We start from the raw sequence: 7,148 nt of genomic DNA on the forward strand, positions 1-7,148 counted from the left end.
TTTATACATTTATATATTTTTATATATTTTTATATATTTATATTTTTATATATTTATATATTTATACATTTATATATTTATATATTTTTATATATTTATACATTTATATGGTTATATATTTATATATATTTATATATTTATATATTTTTATATTTATATATTTATATATCTATATATTTTTATATATTTATATATTTATATATTTTTACATATTTTTATATTGATATATTTATACATTTATATTTTTATACATTTAATATTTATATATTTTTATATATTTATATATTTATACATTTATATATTTTTATATATGTTTATATATTTATATTTTTATGTATTTATATATTTATATATTTATACATTTATATATTTATACATTTATATATTTTTATATATTTATATAGTTATACATTTATACATTTATATGGTTATATATTTATATATTTTTATATTTATATATACATTTATATATTTATATATTTATACATTTATAAATTTACTAGCAGGGGTTACCCGGCGTTGCCTGGGTTATCGGCCCCCTTTCCACTCCGAGGGGTAGCAAAAAAAGTCACCCCTCTGGATTTACATGCTTGGTGCCGGCCTCCTCCCTTCAGGGAGAGATAATCCCCAACCCCACCTTCAGGGAGGAGGGTGCCTGGAGGCTTCTCCCCCCCCCCCACCAAAGAAAAAAGTCACCTCCTCCTGGCCTCTTCGCCCCCCCATCCTTGGGGGGGGGGACACCGGCTCCCTCCTTTGGGGGGAGAAACTGCCAAGCTCCCCCCTTTCGGGTGAGAAAATGCCAGGCTTCCCCTTTTGGTGGAGGGATGGTGGCCAGCTCCCCCTGCTTGCCCGTAGGTGGGTGGAGGATCGGACGCCCTTCCGTTAGGAACCCACCCTTGGGGGAGGTGGAAGGAAAGGGTATAGCCGCTCCCCGCTTCGGATAGGATTTAATAAACAAATAGAATTTAAAAAAAAGTAGAATCGATCAGGATCGAACACGCAAACTAACGGTTAACAGTTTAGTATGCATACCCGAATTACTCTCTTACCTTTAATAAATAAAAAATAAATAAAAAATGTAGTAAAAGAAAGTATAAGCAGATGAATGGATAAACGGGAACGGGGTTGGTTGCCATAACAACGTGACGTACACAAGGACGGTAGTGAACGTGTGTATGTGTGCTTGTGTGCGTGTGTGCGCGTGTGCTGGGTAGTAGTACTAATAGTCTGTCCTTTGGAGGACAGCGTTTGTTTTTGTGTTGTGTGTACGTGTGTGCGGCTAGCGCCAGAATGGCGGACGTGGTGTCGGAGGTTGGATTGTGATGGCTGGTGTAAGTTTCGTAATTTTGTAATTTGTAAATGGCAAGTTAGGAAAAAAATAGACCCTTCCAAGATGGACAATAAATAAGGGCATAATATTTTATGGTAAATTTAAGAACGTAGGAACCATAGTTTTTTAGGAGATGTGATTATTGGATTAACCAATCAGAAACCGTCTGTGGCACACACATCTCTGTTTTTATAGATATATAGATAGATAGATATATTTACATATTCATACATTTATATATTTATATATTTTTATATATTAAAAATAATAAATTAAAAAGGAATAAACACTTGCTATGCAAAATAAGATGCAGATTAATCAACAAAGCCCCTCCTCATGTTAAGGATGAGTTTCTACATTATAATGTTACTATATATATTTCTAATGTTACTATATATATATATATATATATATATATATATATATGCATATATATGCATACATACATATACACACACACACATATATATATATATATATATATATATATTTCTACATTATAATGTTACTATATATATATATATATATGCATATATATATACATACATACATACACACACACCCACACACCCACACACACACACACATGTATATATATATATATATATATATATATATATATATATATATATATATATATATATATATATATATATAGTCTAAAGAAGCTTTGAATAAAAAAATGCAAAAATAAAAATAAAGAATGCAGTGGAGATTTCCAGAAGGAAAAAAAGTTAACCTATCGCAGACTAAGCACCTACATAATCCGATATCTAAAAAGTTTAGAATGACAAAAGAGAATTCTTTTATATATGGGTGGAAAAAAAGGCATTAACTAAAATTCATTTATATAAGGATGAAGAAAAAAAAAACCCCAAAAAGCCTTAACTAAAATTGTTAAATAGAAATAGACTTAGCATTTACATAAGCCGATTTCGCAAAAGTCTGCAATTTTAAAACAGAATTAACTACATAAGGATGAAAAGAGAAAACCTTAGCTAAAATTTTGTAAATAGAAAACGGGGATCATCAGCTTCTTACCATGTAGCTGTTTCGGAGATTTATATATATATATATATATATATATATATATATATATATATATATATATATATATATAAAGATACATTCTTAACACATGCTGTAATTTTTGGTAGCTATCTCTGCCTTCCATTTTTGAAAGAATCTTCGTATTTATTTTCATAATTATAAAAATGTGTTCGATTTCAATGTAAAAATAAAAAGAAAAAGAAACTACTACTACTACTACTATCACCACCATTAATACTACTACAACCATCGACACTATTACTACTATTACTACACCCACCACCACAACTACTACTACTGTAACTACTACTACTACTGTTACTACTACTACTACTACTACTACTAATAATAATAATAATGGCAAATTTTTAAGATTAGCACCTTTAGTTAAATCCCGCCCACCAAATTAAATTTGACTGTTTTTTGATGATTACGCGACGGAAACAAATAAAAGATACATTTTTAATGTAGGGACGTTACGCTCGCACCCTGTTCGTTACACTTCAAACTTCTCTCAGACCCCACGCCATCTGGTACCGTCGCAAAGGAACAAACAAACAAACAAAATAAATCTTACCCAGCTTTTTTTTCTGTTTTAGAAAAAAACGTTATTACCGTTACTTTCCAAACAATGTTTGCTTCTTGCTTTTTTTTTTTACTGCTCATTTTGTCTGTCATGAGATTAAAAAAACCCTGCCATCTCGACACCCGCTTAAAAGTCTTTCACCGCCACCACGGGAGTGCATGTCCATTTCACCCAATGTACACTTTTTCTCTCCGACCATGTACTGTCCTTTTTTTTTCTTTTTCTTGTCACTCGAGCATGCACACATGCACACTTGCTAATTTGCATAATGCTCAAACGCCTGCTGCTGCTAACATCTTCGATATCCATCTACCATTTGGCTGCTGATGATATTTTCATACACGCTCTGTTACACGTTCTAATCTAATCACTCAAAAATCGAAAATTAAACCAAATACTGGTAAAACATAACATTTTCGCACGTTTGTTGACATTTATTGGGTATGTTTCTACCAGCATTTTGTTTAATTTTCGGTTTTGAGTGATTATCAAGCACCTTCGTTAATCTTTACATTTTAACACGGATCTACATATTACATGCAGAGACAGTTGCAAAGGAGCACCACAGAAAAGAAATTTGACTCGCTTGTTTTTTGCTAGTTGAAATACAAGGCATTTATTAACAGTACTTTCCAACAACGCATTGGATCTTATTTTAAAAGTCTCCTAGTCCGCCATGTACTTGTCAACCCCTGCTGTCTCGGCATGTGCTTAAAAGTCTCTAACACTGCTTTAGGCCACACGTCCATCTTGCGCCAGCTCAAGCTTTTTCAGTTCTCACCACGTGGTATGCTTCTGCTGCTACTAAATATATGTCAATTGCTCTGTTACATACCTCTCCATGACGAAAAAATTTTGCAAGAATTTATTTAAACCTGCATTGAGTAATAAAGCAAAAGAAAAAAACACCAAAGTTAAAACAAAAAACAACATGAATAAATAAATCCAAATAAAATGTCTTAGTGTCTAGTTTGTTCGAACTTTTCATTTTATCTTTTTTCCTTCAGGATTTCCTTTTTTATTTCTTTTTCTTTTTTTTTTCTCTTGTAAAAGAAGGAATTCCACCGTATTTTTCTAAATATTTAAAGACAACGTTTTAATACGTTGAAAGAGGGGAAAATATTGGTTAACTGTTTAAAAAACGAGAATTTATTATTATTAATTTTTTTTTCAGAAATTTCACTTATTCAGTGCCGAAATATTTGAGCTTAGCTGTCCCAGATTAGAGTTATGAATGTTAATAATATGTTACAAAGCCAGTTAAATCGAGGCTAGATTAAATCCGAATTCCATTGAATAGTATTTGATGATTATTGGTCCTACATCGCTAATTTATCTAAAATTAAACTTCGTAATAAAATCAGTTTATTGCTTATCTCAACAGTCTTCATATGTTATACTATTAATTGTAGTCCAAGAATCGCTTGCTACTTTTTTTGTTGTGTGAGTTTTTCATGTGCATTCTTTCTCATTTTCCTGCACAACTCCCGATATTTTTTTACCCATCATATCAGTCATAACATTAATCTTTCTCTCCAGTCGCTCGGTTGATAGGAGATTTTAACGCCAACTGCCCAATTAGTTTTCTTTTAGTTAAAACATGCTCTCCAAAATTCTTGACTAAACTAGTTAGCATAACCTCTTGCCAATTCCTATGAGCTGTTTGTCTCTTAATTGCTCAGCCCCTTTCGGCGAGATTTTTTAAGACAATTACGGTTGACACCTGACTCAATGGGCCAGAGACATTATCCATGCGGCCGACTTAATCAGATATCATCACATTATTTCCCCCTTTTTGTCACATTCCAATACTACTTAACTGTACCAGAGTTACCTTCATTGTTTATAGGGGGTGTATTCGACGTTGCCCGGGTGTGGTGAGGTGTGTGTGTGGGGATAAATCAAAACAAAAGGAAAATAAAGAATGAGCGAACGTAATAACCCTGTTTAAATATTATAACTTTTTAATCGGAAAAATAAAAACAAAAAATAAAAACAAAGAATAAAAACAAAGAACAGCGAACGTGATGCAATATAAAGAATGCGTGAACAAAATAAAAATGGCATAATAACCTTGTTTAAATGTTCAAACTTCTTAAAAAATCGGAAAAACTAAAACAAAAAAACAGCAAACGTGGTAGAAAAATAAAAATTAAAAAAACGAACGTAAAAATGGCATAAATAATCCTGTTTCAATATTAAAACTTTAAAAATCGAAAAACATATATATATCTGATATCTAGGCTCGAACATGCAACCTTAAGATAATGACGCTGCCACTATAACGACTGATCTATGATCACGTGAGCAAAGCTAAGTCGTTTTTTTTTTAAATATTTAAATTAATTCAAGAAAGAACGTATTTTGCGCATGCGTGTTTGGCTAAAATGTCGCGAAGGAACGATTTTTTGCTACCCCTCCCTGTGGAAAAGTGCCCAGTTGAGGGTGGAGGAATAAATATTTTCAGTCAATTTTTCGATATTTGTTGTCCGAAGGGCCGTGCTTCAAAACGATATCAATTTCGTGAAATTCCGTTGCCACTGTGGAAAGTTTTAGACATACATAAATACATACATACATACATACATACATACATACATACATACATACATACATACATACATACATACAAGGCTTCCTTTAGTCTTGACAGGCTATGGATACCCACGATAAGGGTGCCTGCACATGAAATTTTGGTGGCAAGAGTTGCACAATCTCGAACCATACCTCTCCTGTATCGACATTGTTGAATATCAGTGGCAAGTGGAGGTTCAGGACGATTGGAAACAATGCCGAGATAAGCGGAAAGTACATACAACGCCTAGAATTCCCAAATGGTCACCCATATGGTACTAGCCAGGCTCAACGTTGCTTAACTTCGGTGATCTGACGGGAACCGGTGTGTCAACGTGATTATGCCGTGCATACATACATACATACATACATACATACATACATACATACATACATACATTTAAACAGATTTTTGCCCTTTATATTATAGATTTCCGGCAGTTCTGCTTATTCACTTACTACTTATAATCTTCGCTAACATATTTCGTTTTTAAACTAAACCATTAGAAACCCCGTCACTAACTTCCATGTTTCTTTCATCTCTCATAGCTAAGTGACGTTCCTTCACCGGGAAATCTAATTTGTTGTCCGAATTCTCTCGGCAACATTCAGACCATCTATGAACAAATTCGTCATTATCCACATCCACCATTTCTGTACCCGATGATTGTAAATACCTTAAATGTTTAGTGGACACTTACGTTCATAAGGTTTATGACGCCAGTAATTGCAATCTTTTTTTCTTTTGAAAATAAGGTACGATTATGAATATATCCAGTATCAAATAATCCTTATACACGGTGAAATTTACTCTATGTATGAAAACCAAAGAGAGGGGATATAATATGTGAGAAATATTTGGAATCAAGTCTCCCCTTGCAGTTATTTCAAATCATTGGAAATCATAGCAGCAAGTTTTAATCTCCCCTCTATCAAGGCCAGAGGTTTTAGGGAACTATCATATATTTTGTAATTCATATACAAAATTAAGAAAACTAAGACTATGATTGCAACATTTTATGGCTGTAAAAAAAGTGCCCCTCCTCAAAGGCTCTGGATAATGAATGATCCCCTTAATTTGCGATCTTAAAGACAAATAGCACATAGCCCACTACACAATTCAGGTCATTAACTTTCCAACAAGCTTTCATTTGTTAAATTCTGATGAATAGTCGCTGAGATTTGGAACTTATAAAATTGCAAAAAAGTGGTCTCTCTCTCTCTCTCTCTCTCTCTCTCTCTATATATATATATATATATATATATATATATATATATATATATATATATATATATATATATATATATATATATACACACTTGTAGCCAAATTGAATATTGATATATCTTTGGTTCTATGGGACGAAACTACATGAAAATTTGCAGGCTTTTTGAAGATTGTAATACTATTCTATGGTTAAAATTTTATGACAATTTGTAAAAGAGAAACTACATTGTTTAACCGATAATATATATATATATATATATATATATATATATATATATATATATATATATATATATATATAAAAGCCTAGCAGATTGCTCGATTATTAAAACAAAGTTTAAACATAAGAGCGTATATATATATATATATATATATATATA

At 32.0% G+C, this 7,148-nt stretch overlaps 1 pseudogene; it reads right to left on the reverse strand.

Moving 5' to 3' along the window:
* Nucleotides 1-5,775: 5,775 nt before the first annotated feature.
* On the reverse strand, nt 5,776-5,892 carry LOC145291855 (5S ribosomal RNA; annotated as a pseudogene).
* Between the last annotated feature and the right edge of the window lie 1,256 nt (nt 5,893-7,148).

Source organism: Euprymna scolopes, chromosome 12 (assembly GCF_053919585.1).
Source record: "Euprymna scolopes isolate OS-2025 chromosome 12, ASM5391958v1, whole genome shotgun sequence".
Classification (NCBI taxonomy): domain Eukaryota; kingdom Metazoa; phylum Mollusca; class Cephalopoda; order Sepiida; family Sepiolidae; genus Euprymna; species Euprymna scolopes.